At 50.0% G+C, this 24876-nt stretch overlaps 1 long non-coding RNA gene across 3 annotated transcripts; it reads right to left on the bottom strand.

Annotated features, from left to right (window-relative positions):
* Positions 1 to 11849: 11849 nt before the first annotated feature.
* Positions 11850 to 16589, bottom strand: LOC142563538 (uncharacterized). Of its 3 annotated transcripts, none has more exons than XR_012824328.1 (3): positions 16498 to 16589; positions 15758 to 15866; positions 11850 to 11958 (listed from the first exon to the last, which is right to left on the bottom strand). It is a non-coding gene; the product is annotated as an uncharacterized LOC142563538 (long non-coding RNA). The 3 variants fall into 3 exon arrangements; XR_012824330.1 differs by having other exon boundaries at positions 15758 to 15848; XR_012824329.1 differs by lacking the exon at positions 11850 to 11958 and adding an exon at positions 14592 to 14618.
* Positions 16590 to 24876: the final 8287 nt, after the last annotated feature.

Below are 24876 nucleotides of genomic sequence, written 5' to 3'. Positions count from 1 at the left end.
CTTCGGCGGCCGTCCCTGGGACTCATTCACGGCCGTCTTCCGTGTAATCCGGTGGCGACCGTGCCGTGTACACCGTGGCGCAAGCGAAGAGGACAAGTCACGTCACAGCGACACAGTGTCCGCTGTGTGTTTTGTGTACTTTCTTTTTCTCTATTTTTATTTTATTTTCACAAGAGCCCGATGCAGCCGGCCAGCCAAGCACTTGCACGAGCGCGCGTGCAAGTGCTCGGCTGGCCGGTTGCATCGGGCTCCTGCAATTCTCCTCAAAAACACGGTATTTCCGATTCGACTCTTCCAAATTTTAGCTGGGGTTGCTTTTGAACGTGTAGGGACTCCATTCGTTGCGAAAACCGGGCGGGAAAATGTTTATTTTTTGTATTTATTCGCGATTTCCTTGCAGCCGGGTATTGGGCCCAAGATGACGTGGGCTCATACCCTCTGAGCCCAGGCCATGCCGAGTAAGCTCAGGGGAAGAACGCGTCGCCGTCCCGCTCCCCCCCCGCGGCCCCCGGCCGCCGGGGAGGCGCCCCGCTCGCGGGGTTCCGATATTTCGGAGGACGGCGACGCGGCTATTGCGCGCTTTTGTGATCTGGTCGATCAGCTCCCGGTTGCAGGGGACTAGAGCCGGCCACCGGCTGGCGGTGGCGAGGAGGAGGACGCCCTCTCCTCTGTCTCGGAGCGCACGGCCGTGGCGGCGGCGCTTCCCGGCGACCTCGGTACCAAGACGCAGGGTCGGCTGCAGGAGATCGTGAGTGAGGCCTTCGCCTACTGCAACCTGCCGGCCAACCGCGTCTCCGTGGATTGATTGATGATTGGAGTTTAATGGCGCAAGGGCGTCTAAGGCCAAAGAGCGCCAGGACATAGGAATTTGTTTAGTAAAATTGTGGGTTTGGTGCTGTGACTTAAAATAGAGGCTGTATAGAGGCCTACACGTAAGAGAAATCCATAAATACTGGTGGATGAATTCTAAAGTTATAGGTCATAGGGACACATGGTAAATTGTTGCGGATTGCCCGAGTCCCTTGCTGTACAATGCTTGCCTACGCAAGAAGTGCAAGAGCTCTGACATACTTATGTGCATCAGACTGTACTTCACCTGTGAGGCACAGTCTGATTGTTAGCGTGGAATGAGATGATATCTAGAAAGTTCGCTTGAGCAAGATAATTAAGCACTCTTTTAAAGTTAAAAAGTGCATCTTCTGATAAGAACATCGAGGGATGGGGTGGTATATGGTGTGTGTAGAGTTCCTTAAAATGAGCTAATCGCTCTCGGTGAAGTTCGGGACATTGAATGAGGATATGTAGGACGGTTAAGTTCTCACCGCAGCGTGTGCACGTCGGGGGGTCAGTTGCAGTCAATAGGTGTTTGTGTGTGCCATAAGTGTGTCCTATTCTGAGTCGTGCTAGGGTGGCTTCAGTGTGCCTGTCAAGCTTCAGTGGGAAAGGTTTGCTTAATCGCGGTTTAAGCAGGTGCAGCTTATCTTCCACTTGCTTGTCCCACTCAGCTTGCCAATGGTTATGAAGCACCTTTCGTACAACAGGTTTCATATCTACACCAGGTACCCAGCTTACATCAATAATATCCCGATGAGGCGCTTGTCCAGCATTCTTGTCTGCCATTTCATTGCCTGCAATCCCAGAGTGTCCTGGCGCCCAGCATACAACAAGAGCTAGGTTTTGTTTATATGCTAGATGAATGTGTTTAAGGAGCATGTTTAATACAGGGTTTCGGATTGTTTTGCCACAGGACAGGGCTGTGACAACACTTAAGGAATCTGTGTATATTATGGACTTTTGTATCTTGTGCTGCACTATGTATTCAACAGTGATCAGGATACCGTACGCTTCGGCTGTAAAAATGCTGCTATGGTTATGTAAGGTTTTAGCGTTGGAGAAGTTTGGGCCATGGGCTGCACATGATACCGATGTTGCCGACTTCGAAGCATCAGTGAAAAATGCCGTTGATCTATACTTGTCTTCAAGGGCCAAGAAATGTTGCTGGACGAGGGCACTTGGACAACTCTTTTTGTTCAGTTCTCTAAAGGACAAATCACAGGTAACTGTACATTGTTCCCAGGGTGGAATAGGTTCAGCATTGTCGCTTTCCTGTAGATCTGTGAAAAGTACTCCGAGTTCTACCGCAACAGACATTACTGCCAAAGGGAACGGTGGGGCGTGTGAAGGCCTGTTTAAGTACAACTGGTTTGTGGACTGATCACTTATGAGTGCTTTGCATGGGTGGTATTTTAGTGACATGATTCTTATTGCATAGGTGACTCCCAGATACGTACGTTGATAATGCAGCGGCCACTGATCCGATGCTGCGTATAGACTTTGGACGGGGCTCGTCCTAAAGGCACCAAGAGCTAGGCGGATACCTAAGTGATAGACAGGATCGAGTACTGTAAGTGTTGTCCTTGAAGCCGACTGGTATACAATACATCCATAGTCTATGCGGGACAACACAAGGCTTTTAAAAAGAGACAGGAGGCAATACCTATCTGTTCCCCACGACTGATGGGATATCTTTAAAAGGTTCATGGTTTTAAGACATTTCAGTTTCAACTGTTTTATATGCTGCATGAAGGTCAGCTTACTATCAAAGATTACACCTAGGAATTTTTGTTCTTTTCTATTTATCAGGTTTCTCCCATGCATCGTAATGCAAGGGTCAGGAGATACCCCTCTACGTCTGGAAAACAGCACACAGGAAGTCTTTTCTGAATTGAATGTAAACCCGTTTTCGTCTGCCCATTTCGTGAGCCGGTTAACACTCAACTGTATCTGGCGTTCACATATGGACAGGTTGCAAGATTTAAAGCTGATTTGGATGTCGTCCACATAGACAGAATAAGACACCATTGATGGTATAACAGAGCGGAGAGAGTTCATTTTGATTATAAAAAGTGTGCAACTTAGCACACCTCCCTGTGGTACACCGTTTTCTTGAATAAAAGTGCGCGATAATACATTGCCAATTCTTACGCGGAACTTTCTTTCAGATAAGTAATTTTGCAAAATATTTAGCATACTACCACAAATTCCATAGGAAGACAGGTCTTGCAGAATACCGTATCGCCAGGCAGTATCATATGCCTTCTCAAGATCAAAGAATACAGACAGACAATATTGGCTATGTACAAATGCATCACGTATATATGATTCAAGGAGAACTAGATTATCGGTAGTAGACCTCGCTCTCCGGAAGCCAGATTGGCGAGGGTCCAATATACCAATATATTCCAAAAAGAAGACAAGGCGTCGGTTAATCATCTTTTCAAATACTTTGAGTAAGCAGCTAGTGAGTGCAATTGGTCTGTAACTGTTAACTAAGGAAGGGTCTTTGCCGTGTTTGAGTATTGGTAGGACTATTGCTTCTTTCCAAGATGAAGGTATATGACCAGTAGCAAATATCTTATTGTAAAGGCCTAAAAGGCAGTTTAGGGTCTCATAAGGCAGATTGTTGATTATTTCATAAGTTATTGCGTCAGAACCTGGAGCCGAGCTACCACAAGAGCCTAGGGCAAGCTTGAGTTCATGGAACGTTAATGGTCTATTGTACCCTTCTGATGACTTTTTTGGACGCAGAGGAATATTTTCAGCTATTCTTTTATGGTTTAAGAAATTTTCGGAATAATTTTCTGAACTTGATACTCTCTCAAAGTGCTCGCCAAGAGTGTTTGCTTGATCTTCTACTGAATCACCAGAACCATTGACGAGTTGAAAAGGATTTGGACGTTGTCCTTTCAGTTTGCGTACTCTGTTATATACTTTGCTAACATCCGTGTATGAGTTTATTGAGGATATGTAGCGCGTCCAGCTTTCTCTTTTGGATATTCGGCGGATACGGCGTCCATTTGCTTTGCAGCGCTTAAATTCTATTAGATTTTCTGTGGTTGGGTAGCATGAAAATCTACTCCATGCTTTGTTCTGGCGTTTCTTTGCAGTTTCGCAGTCTTTTTTCCACCATGGCTTTGGATTGACTTTATATGTACAGGACTGAGGGATGCAGTGTTTAGCAGAACAGAGAATATGTTCAGTAATGTAGCTGGCCAGTTCCTCTACACCTAGGTGGTCCACATCTTCCAGGCACAGTTTACATGTGTTTCTGAATTTCGACCAGTCTGCACTATGAATTTTCCACTTTTTGGGGTAAGCTGGTCCATCGTGCCACTTTGCTGTTTCTAGGAGTGTAGGGAAATGATCGCTCCCGTATGGATTACTGATAACTCTCCATTCCAGGTATGGAAGAAGTGACGCTGACCCTATTGCTAAATCTATACATGTATACGTGTTGTGTGTGGAACTGTAAAAGGTTGGCTCTGCCTTGTTAAATAGGCAGGCTCCAGAAGAAAGAAGGAAGTTCTCTATTGCCCGTCCTCTCGCATCACATCTTGAGTCACCCCAGAATGTGCTGTGAGCATTGAAGTCTCCGATTATTATATAGGGTTCGGGAAGCTGGTCAATCAGCTTTTCAAATTCTGCAATGGCAAACCGTTCATCAGGCGGTAAATATATAGAGCAGATAGTTATAAGTTGGTTGAACAATATAGCCCGAACAGCCACTGCTTCAAATGAACTTTGGAGGGATACATGCTGGCATGCAACTGACTTTTGGGCTATGATTGCCACACCGCCTGAAGGAGAATTGCCATTATTTCTATCTTTACGGAAAATTATGTACTGTTTTAAAAAGTTCTGGTGTGTAGACTTTAAATGTGCTTCTTGAACACAGAACAGTCGTGGCTGGTATTCCTCTAGTAGATCTTTGACATCATCTAGATTGCGAAAGAGGCCCCTGGCATTCCACTGAATTATTTGTGTAGCCATTTTGAGGAAGATTTTGTTGACTGTTCAAGAGCACGTGGTAAAGATAGATGGATATGTATACAAGAGCGGTAACCGTTTAGGTTACCGGTCCCTTTCTTTGTGCAGTTACAGGTATTTTATCTCTTTTAGCGCGCTCTTGGGAGCGCTGATCTTTCGGCGTCGATGACGCCAAGGATTTCTGATCGACCTCCATAACCTTCTCGGAGGCGCTGGAGGATCGTGAACTAGGCGCTGAAACTCGCGTCCCAGGCCGTGGAGTTCGGCTTAGCTTTGGAGCCTGCGGAACCGAAGTCTGCAGGCCCACCTTCGATGTTGATGGAGCAGCATCTGCTGCTGCCACCAGAGGGGCAGGCGGAGTGATTACCGGACCACTATTAGTGACCGCGGTAGACTCCCGAGCTATTTGTGACGCTGCCCCCCGTCGCGCCACCTCAGAATAGCTTGTGTGATGTAAGTACGAAAGACGTTTCCTTGCTTCGTGAAATGTAATGTTTTCTTTGACCTTTAATGCAATGATTTCTTTTTCTTTCTTCCATTTAGGGCACGTTCTAGAGTAGGCTGGATGGCTTCCATCGCAGTTCACGCAATGTGGAGATGAGTCGCAAGTGTCTGTTGGATGATCGTTCGAGCTGCATTTCGCGCAAGTCTGTCTTCCTCGGCATGTCTGGGATCCATGTCCATACCTCTGGCACTTAAAGCACCGTCGAGGATTTGGAATGTACGGCCTAACACGAACTTTGATATAGCCTGCATCCACTGTACTAGGCAGCACACTGGTGCCAAAGGTTAGTACAATGTGCTTTGTTCGAAGTTCTTCGTTATTCCTGCGGATTAGAATTCGTTCTACCTTGATGACATTTTGATCCTGAAAACCTTCAAGCAGCTCTTCATTACTAAGGTCCATGAAGTCGTCTTCAGAGATTACTCCACGGCTCGTGTTCATGGTTCGATGTGCGGACACAGTGACCGCTACATCGCCTATGCATTTCAGGTCATTCATTTTCTCATATTGGATTTTATCTTTCAATTCAAGGAGTAGGTCTCTATTAGACATCTTTGTGGCTTTATAGCCAGGTCCTATCGTGCTTGCAAGGCATTTCGCCACCAAGAAGGGAGAGAATTTGCGCACGCTTGTGTTGCTTTCACTGTGTATGACATGGTACTTAGGGAAATGTTCCTCATTGCTCTTCAAAAAGAATTGGAAGCTTGCATCGGTGCGCCCTCTTTTCAGAGGGCGATCAAGGGATAGTGGTTTACTTGAAGCCATATAGGGGTCTTGAGTTCGGCAGCAGCGCCAACCGCCCACCACCGAGCCCAACATGGGGACGGAGCAGATCCTATGTGTAAGACAAGCTCTCGCCAGTTGTACGGTGCTGCTATAACCCAATCTGGAGTACCCAAGGTTGGCCGCCCACACAAGGTTAACCCTCGCTGCCAGGAAATTCGGAAGTAAACAAGAGACGAGAAGACAGGAAAGATTGAAAGGAATAGAAAAAGACGCAGAATGGAGAGGGGGATAGGAAAAGGCAACTGCCGATTTCCCCCGGTTGGGTCAGTCCGGGGGTGCCGTCTATGTGAAGCCGAGGCCAAAGGGGTGTGTTGCCTCCGCAGGGGGGCCTTAAAGGTCCAAACACCCAGCATCGGCTCAACCCCCAGGATCCCCTTTTCCCCAGACACGGCTAAGCCGCTCACGGCTACAGAGGGTCCAACCCTCGTGTGCTCGGGTACGTGGTGTCGCAACACACCAAACGCCTGCTGACGCAGACGCCCCTGCGGGGGCGTCTCCGTGGAGGCGCGCGCCTTCTTCATGACGCGACTGTTCGAGATGGCCGGCCTATGCGGCGAATTGCGAACGGAGGCGGCCACGGAGCGCGGCGCGGCCCTCGCGTTGCGGGGCCAGCTCATCGAGGCGCGTCGCGAGGCCGCCGAGCTGCAGCGACGCCTGGCCGTCATCGAGGCTGGCCTGGGCGATCCTGCGGTCGTGCCGACTGGCCCGGGGCCCGCCGGTCGTGGTACTGCCGCGCCTGCACGCGCGGTCGCCGCGCCCTCGGGCGCCGGCGGCCCGGCGGGCACGCCCACGGGCCGCATGAATTACGCGGCCGCGTTGAGGGCGGGCCTTGCGCCCCCTGCCGGCGCGGCTGACGGCGGACCCGGTGTTGCTGCGACGGTGGGCACCGAGGCGGGGAGACCCGGTGCCCCACACAAACACGTCGCCTTCCTCACACCGGTGGGGGCGACCGCGACGCCGGCGCGAGACGTTCTCCGGATACTGAAAACCAACGTGGACCCGCTCGCCAAAGACATCACGGATGTGACGCTCCACCACACAAGGTACGGGCTGACCGTATTTACGAACAATTCCAAATCGCTACACAACCTAGAGCAGGCGATAGCTGCGAACTCATTCACGCGCGCGGCTATCATAATGCGCGTCGCCCAGCAGCGCAACCCCTGTATCAAGTTCACAGGGGTAGATCCCGATATCGGCCCCGATGAATTCTCGCGCACGCTCAACGAACGTAATCGCGGTCTCGACCTTGACAAGTGCAATGTCCGCGTCACGTTCGGCGAGAGGGCGGGCTCGCGCTCGTACGCAGCGGAAGTAGACCCGGAAGGGTTTCAGAAGATCCTATCGCGTCCGAAGTTCCCGGTGGGGTGGACTTCGGTTCGCGCACGAGAAGACTTGCACGTGCCCACGTGCACTTTTTGCGCGTCTTATGGACACGGGCGCATGACATGCCCCCACAAGGCGGATCCGTAACTCGCCCTAGCCGTGTCGCATCTAGTAAGTGTGCCGCCGGACGTACAGCGACCGTGTGCACCGACACTGGGGGCGTCCCTGACGCCCGCCACCTTCGCTCTCGGGTATGACATGTGAGGGGACGTCCCTGGCTGCTGGGGCGACCACCCAGAGTCACGTGAGCCGCCGGGAAACACCCCCGATGTCCGCGGAGACCCCGCCGACCACCGGAACAGGTCTACTTATAGGTGCGGCGTCCCGACGCATAGACGACAGCCAGCGATGCCGGGGGTGTTCCTGGCACTCGGCATCGGAAGGGCCGAGCCGCCGTGAGACGAGCGCCCTCTCGGGCGCCTCGACGGCGTGTCCGGCGGCGTCGGAACTGTCGCTGATCACGTCGTTCTGAGACCCGGCCCCTCTTTCATGTCACCTGTCCTCTTTCCTTCCTGTCCTTTTATTTATATTTTTCCTTTAATGTTCGCGCCGGGAGGCGCCCCCCAAGAGCGAAGTGACGTGGCCGGACGGGCCGAAGCTAGTAGGTGCGACTCCGCAGTTCCAGACCCGTGCGCATCGACGCCGGGGGCGTCCCTGACGCCCGACGCCAGGTCTCGTACGTGCGAGACGCCTGGATGCGTCCCCTGGGATTTGTGGCGCCTCTGCCGAGCGGCGGACCCGATTCGTCGCGTCCGGGTGGCGAAGGCGTCGTCCGGAGGACCCCGGTCTGCGCGGGGACGTACCTGGCGGTTGGAGTCGTCGCCCCGCGCCGCATGTGACGCTGGGACACGTCCCCGAAGTCCGCGGCGGCCCCCGCCGAACGGCGGACCGGACCCTCCTGTAGGTGCGGTGAACCGCCGCATGGACGAGGGACAACGATGCCGGGGGTGTTCCTGGCACCCGGCATCGAAAGTGCCGAGCAGCCGCGTGATGCGCGCCCTCTCGAGGGCGCGATGGCGTGCCCGACAGCGGTCGCAGGCGATCGCCGGCCTCGACGAACATTTGTACCTGGACTGTCGTAATATTCACATTTTTAACTTCATTTTCTTTTACTTTCTTTTATCTTTACCTCATTTATGGCATGCCCATGCCACCACGACTCCGCCTCATCATTCACGTTCATTAAATGTCCGGCGCGGGGGCTTCTGCCCTCGCTGAGACACCTCGGGACACATACGCGTTACCGTTAGCCCACAATTTTATTTTTCCAATTGGCTTTTCACCACAAACACATGCGCTTTGGGTATTAATTCAAAACCCCTCTTCATTTATTTTTAATTGGCTTTAAACCTGGCATGCATTTTTGCAGGGACAGGTTCTCCCCACCCTTTATTTTTGCCTTTGATTTCAGGAATGACGGGGAAGTAGTCGGCCGGGGCGGTACACCCGCCACATAACTCGATAGCGCCAGGGCAAGCTCAGCGCAACGAACAATGCGGAAACTTTAGTCCTGGATATTTTTTTTGCTTGAATGGGCTGAGGTAAACGCGAGGACGGGTTCCAAAAGGAACGTTCGTATGGCGTTTTATTAGAGTGCGTTGGCGGACGAAGGTGTGAAGAGCGTTGCCACGTCCAGTTCAGCGTATATGGCTCACTAGAGGGCAACAGAAATAGTTTACTGGGGCGGTACACCCGCTACAACTCGATAGCGCCAGGGCAAGCTCAGCCCAACAAACAAGGCGGAAACTTCAGTGCTGGATATTTTTCTTGTTTGAAGGGGCTGAGGTAAACGCGAGGACGGGTTCCAAAAATGATTTTTATGGCGTTTTATTAGACTGCGTGACCGGACTAGGGCGTCAAAAGCGCTGCCACGTCCAGTTCACCGTATACGGCTAAATAGAGACCAAAAGAAATAAAGTTTACTGGGGCGGTACTCCCGCCGCATGATAATTCGATAGTGCCAGGGCAAGCTCAGCGCAACAAACAAGGCGGGCTCTTCAGTCCTGGATATTTTTCCTCTTTGAAGCGGCAGAAATAAACGCGAGCACGGGTTCCAAACAAGATTTGCGTATGGCGTTTTATTAGACTGTGTGACCGGACTAAGGCATCAAAAGCGCTGTCATGTCCAGTTCACTGTATATGGCTCACCAGATGGCAACAGAAATAAAGTTTTTTGGGGCGGTACACCTGCCACATGATAACTCGATAGCGCCAGGGCAAGGTTAGCCCAACAAACAAGGTGTAAACTTCAGTCTTGTATATTTTTCTTGTTTGAAGGGGTTGAGGTAAACGCGAGGACGGGTTCAAAAAGGATTTTTGTATGGCGTTTTATTGGAGTGCGTGACCGTACGAAAGTGTCAAGAGCGCTGTCGCGTCCAGTTCACTGTATAAGGCTCACTTGAGGCCAACAGAAAGAGTTTACTGGGGCGGACACCCGCCACATAATTAGACAGCGCCAGGGCAAGCTCAGCCCGACAAACAAGGCGGCAACTTCAGTCCTGAATATTTTTCTTGTTTGAAGGGGCCGAAATAAACACGAGGACCGGCTCCAAAAATATTTTTGATGGCATTTTATTAGATTGCGTGGGCGGAAGGTGTGAAGAGCGCTACAGCGTCCAGTTCAGCGTATATAGCTCAGGAGAGGCCAACAGAAATAAAGGTTATAATGTGGCGGTAGCACCGCCACATTATAATTTAATAGCGCCAGTGCAACCTCAGGCGAACAAACACTGCAGAAACTTCAGTGCTGGATGTTTTTCTTGTTTCAAGTGGCAGAGGTAAACGCGAGGAAGGGTGTCAAAAAGGATTTTTGTATGGCGTTTTATTAGAGTGCGTGAACGGACTAGGGCGTCAAAAGCGCTCCCTCGTCCAGTTCACCGTATACGGCTGAGTAGAGATCAAAGGAAATAAAGTTTAGTGGGGCGGTACTCCCGCCACAAGATAATTCGATAGTGCCAGGTCAAGCTCAGCGCAACAAACAAGGCGGGCTCTTCACTCTATTGAAAAAATTTGTGTGAGAATTTTACGAGAACTTCTCTACGCTATTATTGCTCCGTAGACTCAACGATGTCGTATGTCAAAAGTGTACGAGAGGGCATCGTCACTGAACGAGATCGTTCTCGTATGGGTACATTAAACGAGATTATTCTCGCATAGCTTTGCTTAACGAGGTAGTTCTCGCACGTCTATGCTCAACGATATCGTTTTCGTTTGTGTATGCTACATGAAAATGTTCTCGTTCAGCTATGGAAAATGACACTATTCTTGTTTAGCTGCATTCTACAGGTGTTCTTATTTCTGTTGAATGAGTTCTTTTGTTCATGCAATATTTTTGGTGAAGTTCCACACAGTAACATCTACTGCCAGCATTACAGCGAGTTAATTTCTATCACATGAGTCGGCCGATGTGCCAGCTCGGAGACAAAGAGGACACTTTTTAGGCCACATAATTAACACAAACAATCTTTATTTTGCATCCCGAAGCATGGTGGCCAGGTGCATGTTCAGGTCCTTCAGCCTCCTTGCCTCTGTATCCACAGTGCTCGGCGTTTTTGACACAAAGTGCTCGTATGCCTCTGCAAAAAAATGTAAACAAAGCAGCCGGCCCTGTTAGATTCTAACAAGCCATTGGAACTAACATGCACAATAGGTGGCTCCACTGCATAACTGGGTGGGCTGGTTCTTGCATGATATTGTGTGTAAAGCGTGAAAATCTCACAGAGAAACAGGAAAAAGAGAACACGGAGGCTTATGAGTTTTCTACCTATGTAAAGTGATATTTCAACATTAACCACAGCAGTTGAAAGCAAGTGCTCGTCCTCGCATTGTCTTGTTCCTGTCTCTGTTAAACGTTCGTGTTTTACAAACAATATAAATGGCTGCAGAATTGCAATACAAGACCACAGAAATAGTCTAATACTTTTCCACAAGTATTTTACATTAAATGAACAAGTATAACAAGCTCATGCAAGTGAATACACAGATAGCACAGCTCTTTGCTACCGCACTGCGGAATATGCAGACGGAAAACACTGCATAGATGCCACTGCAGAATTGTTTATAGGAAAGATTAATTCACCTTTAATACTACTATAGAAACTAAATGATCGTTTTTGTGAAAGAGTTCTAGTTTAAGGCCTAAACAAGCTCCATGGCAGTTTGCATTTAAGGAGTGTAAGCATCCTCTGAAAACATGTACATGAGGAACACTGCAGAAAGAGCACTTTAAAAAAGAACACGAGTGTATTTATCACCAAGGCCAACCCTTGTGTCTTCTTAAATATTTATCAAAAGTCAAACTCAAAATTGATACTGAGGTGCAAGGTGTCCATATCATATTACCTTGTGAAAGCACCGTGGTGCCTGGAGGTTGTGGCACCAACTCGGACGTGGAGATCAGCACTGATCAGCAACACTGCAGTCTGCTTACAGCTTTTCTGCAGGCCCAGCCACACCTGCATTAAAACAAATTAGCTTGGTGTCACAAGAGTACTGTATTTACCCGCATAATGATCGCACTTTTTCGTAAAAAAATGGTCGAAAATTCAGATGTTATTCAGATCATTACGCCGGTTAAATTTCCTGCAAAAAGAATTTTTTTTTATCCCGCGTTTGCTGCGGGATGGCAACAGGTCAACAAATAGGTGGCTGCCACCTATTTTCTTTTCTGTTCTTGCCCTTTCACCTCTCGCTTTATAGTGCTGTGCAAGCAGTAAAACTGGATGGTTGTTAGACTTATGTCCTGTCACTTCCTCACCTTTGTTATGAATTGTGCATTAAATAAGGCTTTTTTTTGGTGAAAGAGTGCTACTTTAAGGCATAAACAAGTTCCATAAACAAGTGTAGTGCGGGACACCAAAACGAAAATGGCGGCCGGCGCAGCAAGCTGAACACACCAAATGCGCCGAACGAGATTTTTTTTCTCGCGAGTACATTACATGCATTGAAAGTTTCTTCCGTATCCGTAATGAATAATATCATTAATATCAGTAAGTTTGTGGCAATAACGTAGCCATGTCCACTATGAGGGGGCAGAAACAGATGGGCGCGCTTAGCTGCCAGTGACGTAGAAAGACACGGCGGGCATGCTGCAGAAACTGCGGCATCTGTCTTCACTACTATCCTAATACAGCACGTTTCCGCTAAGGGTGGGCGAATATCTTAGCTGTGTTACAAGTGTTACAAGATTTGTTGCGTGCCCACGAGTGCAGATGAGAAGAATCGAAAGGTACCTCTTTTGTTGTTCTTGACCACAACCATTACAAAGCCTACACATAATGAAGGCAATTTTGGTTGTAGCTTTTTTGTCATGGACGTGCAGAAAGTGATGAAAGGAATGAAATCGGGCATCTGCTTAAGAATGTTTGGTGCATGCAGACTGCTTGGTTTGTCTTGAAGAGTTGTTCGCGTAGCATCCGACAGATGGTAAGCGCTATCATTAATAGCTAGACTTGGCACATGACAGATCGCTGCGGCAAGTTCGGAGTGTGATCAACACAGGAAATAAAAGAAATCGAATTTCTACGATAAAATTCAGGGCTGCGATCATTACGTTAGTGCGATCATTATGTGAGTAAATACGGTAAATATAAAAAGTGACACTGTGAACAAAGCAATACTTATTAGGTATAAATAAGAATGAAATGCTGATATTCGCCCATAGAAAGCTTTAAGTAACAAAGCCTGCAAGATAAGAAAAATGCAATGTATGGGCCATCTGTACAAGAACATTAATCGAAGGTCCCTTCATTTTTTTAGTCCCTTCTCCTCCTCATGCATAGATGGCAGTTGGGTTAAGTAAACTGGGCCAGATTACCACATAGTGCAAGCAAAGGTGGTCACTTTGTGGGCCAATTATGATAGCATAGCACGACACGCATCCCTAGTCGTTTTAAAGTGTTCTGTAATGCTAGCCATCTTGTAGGCCCTACAGTGTCAAAGCATCCATAACCCTAACAGCGTTACTCAGTAGGGATAACCAATAAGTGTCCACAGCAGCACAACTCAGCATATCTATCAGGAGACTTTTGTTACACTTTTACAACTCCCCTCCTATGGCTTCATCCCAATTTTTGTCAATACAAGTTTGAAGCATCTGCACAAGCTGAACGCACCAGGGCACCATAAGAAATACCACATCTTTCTACCCAATTCCGTGTTTAATATAAGACGGGTAAGTTCACTATCATGTGTAGAACAAACCAAATTGTTCTGGAATCAAGTAATCTGCCACTACCTGTGAAAAAAAAGGATGCAAGAAAGAGTACGTACAGCACAGGGATGTTGATGGATATTAAATACCACTGTCGTGCAGTAGACACTACGTCGGCACAACAGGCCAATGTATAAATGACTGGATTTGCAACCATGTTAACTGAATGCTCAGGTCATTTTGTGGTCACTTGGTAGTGCAAAGCTCACTTGCATTATTTTGTTTGAAAACTGTGCAACTGTGGCAATGTATAAGGATCATAGTGCTGGCGAAATTCGTTAAGATTTCCTTATATGTGTGACAGGAAATCTGCAAGTTGGCTCCACCTCCAGTGGACTATCAGACAGCAAGACTGCTTATTTATCATTGTAAAACAAGCGTCATAGTAGCCATGCCATGTGTCCTTTTCGCAGTTGTCTGAGCAACATGCATTTTCGATTTATCTGTTCTTGCCCTTTCACCTCTCGCTTTATAGTGCTGTGCAAGCAGTAAAACTGGATGGTTGTTAGACTTATGTCCTGTCACTTCCTCACCTTTGTTATGAATTGTGCATTAAATAAGGCTTTTTTTTGGTGAAAGAGTGCTACTTTAAGGCATAAACAAGTTCCATGGCGGTTTGCATTTAAGCATCTTCTGAAAACATCTACATGAGGAACACTGCAAGAAGAACGCTTTAAAAAAAGAACACGAGTGTATTTATCACCAAGGCCAACTCTTGTGTCTTAGCATATTCCTCAAAACTGATACTGAGGTGCAAGCTGTCTATATCATATTACCTTGTCCTTTAAGCAAAGCACAGTGGTGCCTGGACGTTGTGAGGCCAACTCAGACGTAGAGATCAGCACCAGCACTGATCAGCAACACAGTAGTCTCCTTACACTCTTTCTGCAGGCCCAGCCACATCTGCATTAAAACAAGTGAGCTTATTCTCACAAGAGTATAATATAAAAAGTGACACTATGAACACAGTAATTCTTATTAGGTATAAATAGGGATGAAATACTGATATTCGCCCATAGAAAGCTTTGAGTTAACAAAGCCTGCAAGATAAGAAAAGTGCAATGTATGAGCCATCTGTGCAAAAACATTAATCGAAGGTCCCTTTTTTTCGCCTCTGTCCTCCTCGTGCATAGATGGCAGACAGGTTAAGTAAACTGGACCAGACTGCCACGTAGAGTAAGCAAAGGTGGTCACTTCTTTGGGGAGCAGCCTACAGGCTGCTTCTTGAAAGAGTATTAGAAAATGCGAATAATGCATGTATGCATTATTCACAAGAGGCCTTGTTTCTCTGAGAATGCCACAGCCAATCACATATTGACCATATTAAAATGCATGCAAAGTACAGCATGGATTTGAGGGTACCCCAGACTACTGAAATTCACATCAGCCAAGTTCAGCAGACAACACCATAATTAAGCCTCTAGAAGTTGTGCATTTTACTGCAAGTTAACAGAATAATGAGGAAGAGAAGGTGAGGGAGATGGTGCCACTATAGCATAGTTCAAACTCTATCCCACATCATGTGCAGAAGGGCAAAGAATGCCCAGCTTTTGGTTATACTCGCACCTGTGACCACTGCACCATGTTGACTGACATGCGTAACAAGCAGTTCGTGATACCACATTATTATATCCTGCAACTGACGTGACATCAGAGATCAGCTTCAAGCTTGACGCTATGCTATACTAGGGACAGATAATGAACTGGCTACATTAAAATCTAAAGCAAAAGTGTTGAACATTGTTTGCCAAACCTGCCAGCCTCTGCACTTCATATTTTGCAAAAATTCTAGACAGAAATCCTGTGTTGGAAAGACAGCACGCACTTTCCTAAAGCTTTCTCTCAGCGCAAGAGTATAAGCGCCCAAGCGCTCTCAGCGCCCACATTTTTCTATGCATACATTATTAACCATTATTTACCTTGACACGCTGTACACAAACAGCACACTTGGAAAAGCAGAAACTAATCGGGAAAGTTGGCAGGTACCAAATACACGAACAGAACCTAGAACACATAAATGGCTGTGACCGTTTTGTACGTACCTTGTCAAAGCAGGCAGATCAGATGCTTTGTCGTGCTGTTCAGGCTGCATAGTGCCGCAGTCTCCTTTGTGGTGCAGAGATGCCTCCGTCTCTGGAAATTGTGACATCCCTAAACAATAAATGTTCAGCTTATTGTAATCACTGCTGAATCTGCAAACTTGTGATTTAACAACACCGCGTCAAATTGTGGAAAGCTGTCGTACAGCCAGCTACAAGAAGCTGCATCCGCTTAGACAAATTAAGTATTTCATTCTTACATCACAGGCAGTTACTCAACGTGTCAAAGGCACGAAAACAAACAGAACACTAGACACAAGAAATACAGGTTGCCTTGGCGACAATCTATAAGCATCAAAGTTTGCATACAAGCTAAAATCTTCTCATGGGTCAGATCATTTGCACAACACATCAACGTACTTCCAGAATTGTCTATACGATTTCTTGCTGAGAAATTACGTACAGAAGCAGTGACATTCCCTGCTTGAATTTTTGTGCCCGTTCAGACCAAGCGATGCCCCGGCGCTAGCATACTTCATAACAAAAACAAAATAAACAATAGATGAAGCTCTGAAAAACATCAATCTCGGGGTAATTTTCGTGAAACGTTTTGCTAAATGTGCACTACGATATCGAACGAACATTAGGGAATCACTGTTACTGTTTTTGTAGCTGTACTAATCTTCTGCGCATGACAAGGTACACTAGATGAACCATAAGAATGCGCTAGGCGCCGGACTTACCTTCTGAGGCGAGTGCTCCTTCGTGTCCGTTCACGCCGCATCGACTGCACCAACAGTCCGTCCAGCGTAGTGTTGAATTGCGGTGAACTACAGCACGCGATAACACAACTATCAACACATTCTTCCGTGCACTGTGAGGCGAGGTGGGAGCGGCGAGAGTACACCAGCTTCTCATGAGCCGGGCACAAAGAAAGCGCGTGTGGACCGCACTACGATAACCAACAACGGCGCACCGCAAGAAACATACAGCGAGCTAATAGCATTGCACAGGACCCAGGGCTTAGTGATCGTTAATTCACACAAAAAAGGAGCATATGTTCTCTAAGCACCGGGTAAATATGATTAAACGAACAGTACCACATCGACCGCCCGGTCCACCGCAATAACGTTTATAGACCTCTTTAAGTGCCCAAACTCCTAGCCTATGCGCACCATTTAGCTCGCTGCCGTTCCCGCCACCGCAGCGCTGCCATCGACCTCCGCGCCAAGCGTCCGAGCGTCGTCTGCTATAGCCTGGCACGATTATGGGTGTTTGTCGCGGCACTCGGCATTTACATGGTGCTCGCTGAATAAAGCAGCCGTTATTTCTTTCTGTTGTTGTTTAAGCTGAAGTATAATATTTTACAGACACCATACCTAGGGGTGCAGGTCCGAAGAAAGGAATGAGATGAAAAAAAGTGGGTCTACAAACCAAAGTGCGCACGCAATGTTAACGCTCGGTGACCCACACTTCGCCGGTACTGGCGTCTCCGTGAGCGCAAAACTTTGACCGGAAGCAAAAGAGGTCGACCGCCAGCCACGTGCACGAGGACAGTAACAAGGCACACACAGTGGGAAAATAAAATCGGCTACAGCACAAGAAGCGCAAACACCCGCAACTAACGTGCACATGTCAGCAGAGCAGCACCGCTCACTTGGTGCAGAGCTCGACCGCAGCGCCCTCACAGTCCCAGGAACTAGTCGCGCCTTGCTCGAAAGGAAGAGTCGTGCGACTGAGAAAGTAACTACAAGTCTCGGTCCGAAATGAGGGGAAATGTAGTCTTTTGTTTACTTCGCCGTCTGTGGTTCCGGTAACCGTGATCGCATGGGTAGCGTGGGTAGTACAGGCGTATTATTTCAATGTTCTTGCGTGTTTTAGGCGACCTTTTACAACAACTTTGCTGACATTGCTTTCAACAGCGAGGACAGCCTGTGGAGCAGCCCTATCAACCAGACAGGGCCGTAAAATCTGTTTGAAGTTCGCAGCACATCGTGGTTTGGTTTGTGAATGTTAGAAGGTGTTCGTGTTTCTCAGCGACGTAATCGACGACAGATTTGGCGTCGAGTGGTGTGCACTTTGTTCAGGCTTGTTGTGCGCCGTTCTACGGATGTGTACTGTTAATGAGTGGTGGTGTTTGTGCTTCGGAAAATGGTGCCACGCCGGCGGGATTTGCTTTCTTGTAAAAACATCCGTACCGTCTTTGGCGAGTGCTTTCGGAAACTGCTAGCCTTTTGTGCGTGCGTGCGTGCGTGTGGTTGTGTGTGTGTGTGTGTGTGTGTGTGTGCGTGTGTGTGTGTGTGCGTGTGTGTGTGTGTGTGCACACGCGCGCGCTTCTGATATGCGTCGAATGCGTAGGAACGTCCGTACAGTCTTTCGTGAGTGCTTTCGGAAACTGCTCGCATTCTGTCGGTGTGCGCGCGCGTGACATTCGTCGTTATTGCGATTTGCAAAGGTATTTTTCATTTGGTGACTGCGTCCGCGAACGCCAGGATGTGATACACGTTCGTCATTTAAAGACCCTGCTTCAGTGTAGGGTCACTTACATTTTGGTTGCTTGGAGGTCAGCTTTCAACACATGGCAAGGTATTGCAGTGCGCTTAACCATCATTGGCACACGAACTGCTTTGTCATTTCTCCTTTAAATTCAAATTCAGTTTTGTGTAGTATGTAGGCAGATAATGGTCACCAAGTTGCGACGCCCATCTCGTTTTTTGCCACTGATGTGCACATATGAGGATTTTTTACTAGGTCAAGCTCTCTTAGCGAGTTGTGAAACACTTAGTGCAAATAATTTTTCACAGCAGTAACTGTGATCGTGACCGCAATTGATCACATGACATTTTTAGGGATTGTTATTGTTATTACCATATTTTTTATTTGTGACAAAGTGCGATGGATTTTGACTGCTATTTTGGCTATCTGTTCACCAACCTATTACACTGTTTTGTGGTTGCGCTTTTTATTTTTATATGTGGGCATGCATGGCCAATCCCATACCTACCTTCTACAATTTGACATAAACAGGCACTAACATGCTCTTAGCAGATTTGTATTTGACAGTATTGTGGTTGACGCACTTGGCTATTTGGAAAATATGCAGGTTCAAGTTCGCCCATTACTACCTCTGACTGATATCTCTGATGCAAAGCAATATTATTAGGATGTGACAAAGTGCATGCATAATTTGTCACTGATCAAACTGCCTGCAATAAACTTTGCCAACTCGTCCTTGTTTGAAGTGTTTCCAATGTGCTATAATCACATTGCCAGATTATTTTATTGCGTGCACAAACAAACATATAGCATTTTATTATGAAACTTTGATGGTACCTGACTCCTATATTGCAATAAAATCTTAGGCAGATCTACTCTGAACAAAGGATTCATTCTCTGATGATAGCTTTCGACAATATCATGGTGCTATCCAGTGCCTATTGGCTGGTCGAGGAATACGTCATGCAAAGGCAGTAGTATCGCCATAAGTGTTCATCCGAGAATATGTCCCCAAGTGAAAATCATTGCATCAAAAGTACCGACACCAGCTTTGATGGGGAAGTATATGTGTTCGTTGCATGAAATTCCAGAAGTTGAACTCTGAAGATCTCATTTGCTCTGTAGTTTATGCTGGTATATATGTGTCACAATGGTTCAATGTGATCATACAGCACATAATGATCACGCTCTTGCATGTACTACAAACAACTCATCATAAATCTCACTGTCATTAATGAGCTTTTGTATGCACTACGACTTGAGTACACACACACTTTGTATGCAATTCATAGTCATCCTCAAAGATGGAGTTGCTCATACGACTACAGTGCGTACACATCACACGCCACCTCACACACGTCATACATAATCTCGTCAGGTCTACGCAACTCATCGCACACATGTCATACAAGCTCTACGCATTCTTATCGCACATCGCATAAATCTCGTGCACTTCGTAAAAGTCTGCGTAGCACATCATACAGATCTCGCTCGTTTTCTATGAGAGTTCGTTCAATACGCATTTCATATCGTTCATTTCTCGTCAAATCTGTGCGACATGCATACATATCGTTCAATTTCTCGTCAAATCTGTACGACATGCATACATCTCGTTCAATTTCTCGTACAACTTTTTCAATAGGGCAGTCCTGGATATTTTTCCTCTTTGGAGCGGCAGAAATAAACGCGAGCACGGGTTCCAAACAAGATTTTCGTATGGCGTTTTATTAGACTGCGTGACCGGACTAAGGCATCAAAAGCGCTGTCATGTCCAGTTCACTGTATATGGCTCACCAGATGGCAACAGAAATAAAGTTTTCTGGGGCGGTACACCTGCCACATGATAACTTGATAGCGCCACGGCAAGCTCAGCCCAACAAACAAGGAGGAAACTTCAGTGCTAGATATTTTTCTTGTTTGAAGGGGCTGAGGTAAACGCGAGGACGGCTTCCAAGAAGGACTTTTGTGTAGCATTTTATTAGAGTGCGTGACCGGACTACGGCATCAAAAGCGCTGCCATGTCCAGTTCACTGTATATAGCTCACCATAGGCCAACAGAAATAAAGTTTTTTGGGGCGGTACACCTGCCACATAACTCGATAGCGCCAGGGCAAGGTCAGCCCAACAAACAAGGCGGCAACTTCAGTCCTGAATATTTTTCTTGTTTGAAGGGGCCGAAACACGAGGACCGGTTCCAAAAATATTTTTGATGGCATTTTATTAGATTGCGTGGGCGGAAGGTGTGAAGAGCGCTACAGCGTCCAGTTCAGCGTATATGGCTCACGAGAGGGCAACAGAAATAATGTTTACTGGGGCGGTGCTACAGCCACATAATAATTTAATAGCGCAAGTGCAAGTTCAGGTAAACAAGCACGGCGGAAACTTCAGTGCTGGATATTTTTCTTGTTTTAAGTGGCAGTGGTAAACGCGAGGACGGGTTCCAAAAAGGATTTTTGTATGACGTTTTATTAGAGTGCGTGACCGGACTAAGGCATCAAAAGCGCCGCTATGTCCAGGTCACTGGACATGGCGGACCGAGGACAGCACCTCATCCTTGTCTGTACCGGCGGCCGGGGGAGCATCTTCTTCCGCAGCCGGCAACTGATCAACGAGAGTACAAAAGCGCGCGATAACCGCGTCGCCGTCCTCCGAAAAATCGGAACCCCGCGAGCGGGGCGACTCCCCGGCGGCCGAAGGCCGCGGGGGGGAGCGGGACGGCGACGCGTTCTTGCCTTTGCGCTTACTCGGCATGGCCGGGGCTCAGCGGGTATGAGCCCAGGCCATGTTGGGCCCAATACCCGGCGGCAAAGAGATCGCGAATAAAAGCAAAATTAAATCTTTTCCCGCCCGGTTTTTGCAACGAATATGGTCCCTACACGTTCAAAAATAACCCCAACTACAATTTAGACATGGCCAATCGAAAATACCTTGTTTTTGATGAAAAACGCAGGAGCCCGATGTAGCCGGCCAGCCGAGCACTTGCACGAGCGCGCGTGCAAGTGATCGGCTGGCCGGCGAAATCGGGCTCCTGCGTTTTGCTTCAAAAACCAGGTATTTCTCATTGGGCACCACTAAATTTTAGCTGGGGTTGTTTTTAAACGTATAGGGACCTAATTCGTTGCGAAAACCGGGCGGGGAAGGCTTTTATTTTCGATTTTTGGCAGCATTATTGTTGGGCCAGCCATCGGGCACAAGATGGCCGTGGCTCATACCCCTTGAGCCCCGGCCATGCCGAATACGCGCAAGACGAAGAACGCGTCGCCGTCCCGCTCCCCCCCGCGGCCCCCGGCCGCCGGGGAGTCGCCCCGCTCGCGGGGCTCCGATTTTTCGGAGGACGGGGACGCGGCTCTTGCGCGATTTTGCGATCTTGTAGATCAGCTCCCAGTCGCAGAAGCAGGGAACCGGCCGGCGGCTGGAGGCGAAGAGGAGGAGGAAGCCCTGTCCTCCGTTTCGGAGGGCACGGCCGTGGCGGCGGCGCTTCCTGGCGACCCCGGGAACAAGGTGCAGGGACGCCTGCGGGAGATCATCAACGAGGCCCTGACGTACTGTAACCAGCCGGCCAACCGCGTCTCCGTCGAGGCGCGCTCGTTTTTCATGACGCGACTCTTCGAGATGGCAGGTCTGTGCGGCGAGATGCGAGTTGAGGCGGGCACGGAGCGCGGCGCGGCCCTCGCGCTGCGAGATCAACTCATCGAGGCGCGTCGCGAGGCAGCCGTGCTCCAGCGACGACTGGCCGTCATCGAGGCCGGCCTGGACGACCCTGCGGCTGTGCCGACTGGCCCGGGGCCCGCCGGTCGTGGTGCCGTCGCGCCTGCGCGCGCGGTCGCCGCGCCCTCGGGCGCTGGCGGCCCGGTGGGTGCGCCCGCGGGCCGCATGAATTACGCGGCCGCGCTGAGGACGGGTCTCGCGCCCCCTGTCGGCGCGGTCCGCGCCGGACCCGGTGTTGCCGCGACGGTGGGTGCCGAGACGGGGAGGCCCCGCGCCCCGCACAAACACGTCGCCTTCCTCACGCCGGTGGGGGCGACCGCGACGCCGGCGCGAGACGTCCTGCGGCTCCTAAAGACCAACGTGGACCCGCTCGCCAAAGACATCACGGACATCACGCTACACCATACAAGGTACGGGCTGACCGTATTTACAGACAACATGAAATCGCTACGAAACTTAGAGCAGGCGATAGCCGCGAACTCCGTGACGCGCGCGGCCATCATAATGCGCGTCGCCCAACGGCGCAACCCCTGCGTCAAGTTTACAGGGGTAGACCCCGACATCGGCCCCGACGAGTTTTTGCAAACCCTTAACGAGCGTAATAGCGGCCTCGACCTCGACCTCGACAAGTGTAAGGTCCGCGTCACCTTCGGGGAGAGGGCGGGCTCGCGATCATACGTGGCGGAGGTAGACCCCGAAGGATTCCGGAAGATGCTATCGCGTCCGAAACTCACGGTGGGGTGGACCTCGGTTCGCGCACGTGAAGACTTGCACGTGCCCACGTGCACCTTTTGCGCGTCTTATGGACACGGACGTATGACGTGCCCCCATAAGGCGGACCCGTCGAGGGCGCGCTGCATGAAGTGCGGCGGCCCACACCTGGCCGTGACTTGTAAAGTCAAGATGGGGGACGCCGAGGTCCGCTGTTCCGAATGCGACAAGGCGGGCCACAGGAAAAGAATCACCCCACCGGTTTGCCCGAGTGTCCGGTGCTCCTGGAAAAGGTGGAGCGACTCAGGGCACGCACCTGCTACGGCGACCCGAAGTAGAGGGAGCGCCGCGGGGCCGGGGGATGTGGGGACGCGTCCGGCAACTGGCGAGCGTCGCGGGAGCGCCCGATCGACCGTGGGAGAGCGGATGCCGACGGAAACCAACATAATGCACCTAAATCTCGACCACGCCAGGCGAGCACTGTCGGCCGCGACGCGACGGATGGACGAGGCCGGGATACCCATCGCGGCGATCAACGATCCGCCATGTACGAAGAGGGTGAGGCCGCAGCTACCGCCGGAATTTTCCTATTTCGGGGAAGAGGAGGAACCCCTGAGCGCCATCTTCGTCCGTCGGCCCGATTTCGACGTGTTTCCTGTGCACGTGTCAAGGCGAGTGGTTGCGGTGAGGTGCTCCACGAGGGACCGCGAGTGGATGTTGGTGGCCGCGTACGCGCCGCCGCACGTCTCCATTGAGCCCACGCTGGACGAGATCACGGAGTGTCTCGACGGAGGGAAGACACCCGAGGTCGTGGTCATGGGCGACTTCAACGCGAAGCACGCCATGTGGGGACCAAGGGCCAATGATAATCGTGGCTCTCGTCTGATTGAGTTTGCGGCGGCGCACGGACTGGTCGTTCTGAATGACGCGGCGTCCCTACCCACCTACTCGACCCTTTACACCGACAGCTGGATCGATGTGACGCTCGCGACTCCCGCGCTCGTCCGACGAGGCTACAGGTGGTGCGTGTCGCCGGACGAAACGTTTTCGGAGCACCGGGCCATCGACCTGGCGCTGCACAGCGGCGCTGCGCGCGGCAGACGCCTCACGAAGTGCGGTCGCCTGAACTTTGTTGCGGAGTTGCGCGACGCTCCTTGGTTCCGGTGGGCGGCCGGCGCAGACATCCGTTCGCCGCGGGCGCTCGACGCACTGTTGGAGAAGATGTACGCTATCGTTGACCGCACTCGCACCAAGCATCTTAGGCCGGTCGTCCCGCAAAAACCGGGCAAGAGTTGGTGGACCCCGGAGCTGCAGCTCGAGAAGCGTCGAACGCGGGCCCTCCGGCGCCGATTCCAACGCTGCCGGGACGACGCCCTTCGACCGCTCCATCGTCAGCTGTACAGCGAGGCGCTGGCGAAATTCCGCCGCCGAGTTGAACGCGCGAAGGAGCAGGACGCGGGCGAGCGATGCGCCGACTGCAGCCGCAAGTCGCTCTTTTCTGCGCCTTTCCGGACGGCGTTTGGAAGAGCTCGCGGGCGGGCGTTTTTGCCGCCGCTGAAGCGACCGGAGGGCGGTCACACAGACAGTGTTTTGCAATCCGCGGAGCTTCTGTTGCGCACGCTGATTGCGAAGGACGATGACGCCACGGACCTGCCGGTGCACAGGGCGATTCGCGCCCAGAACGCGCGGCCCTACGCGTCGCAAGTGCATGAGGGAAGTTTCACCGCGGGCGAGCTCGAGGCAACTTTGGAGAAACTGGTCCTCGGATCGGCGCCGGGCCCGGACGATCTGACGGCGGACGCGGTGGTCGCGCTGTGTACGTCCCATCGCCGTTTTGTACTCAACATCTTTAACGCGGCGCTTGCCCTCGGCTACTTCCCCAGGACGTGGCGGAAGGGCAGAGGGATATTTATAGCCAAACCCGGCAAACCACCCGACACGCCGCAAGCATACCGGCCGATCTGTATGACGTCCATTCTCGGGAAGGTGCTGGAACGGCTGATGTACGGGCGCCTCTACCACTTTCTGCTCACGGGGCATTACATCCACCCGAATCAGTTTGGTTTTACGCACGGAAGAAGTGCAGTCATGGCGCTCCAATCCCTGTGCCAATTCATCGGCGAGCACAGGGCGAGGGGAACGCCGGTTACGATGGTCTCCCTCGACTTTCAGGGAGCCTTCGACAGCGTGTGGCACCCCCTCGTCTT

Source organism: Dermacentor variabilis, chromosome 11 (assembly GCF_050947875.1).
Source record: "Dermacentor variabilis isolate Ectoservices chromosome 11, ASM5094787v1, whole genome shotgun sequence".
Classification (NCBI taxonomy): Eukaryota; Metazoa; Arthropoda; class Arachnida; order Ixodida; family Ixodidae; genus Dermacentor; species Dermacentor variabilis.
The sequence above is the reverse complement of the archived record's forward strand: the minus strand, read 5'-3'. Positions and strand labels throughout refer to the sequence as shown.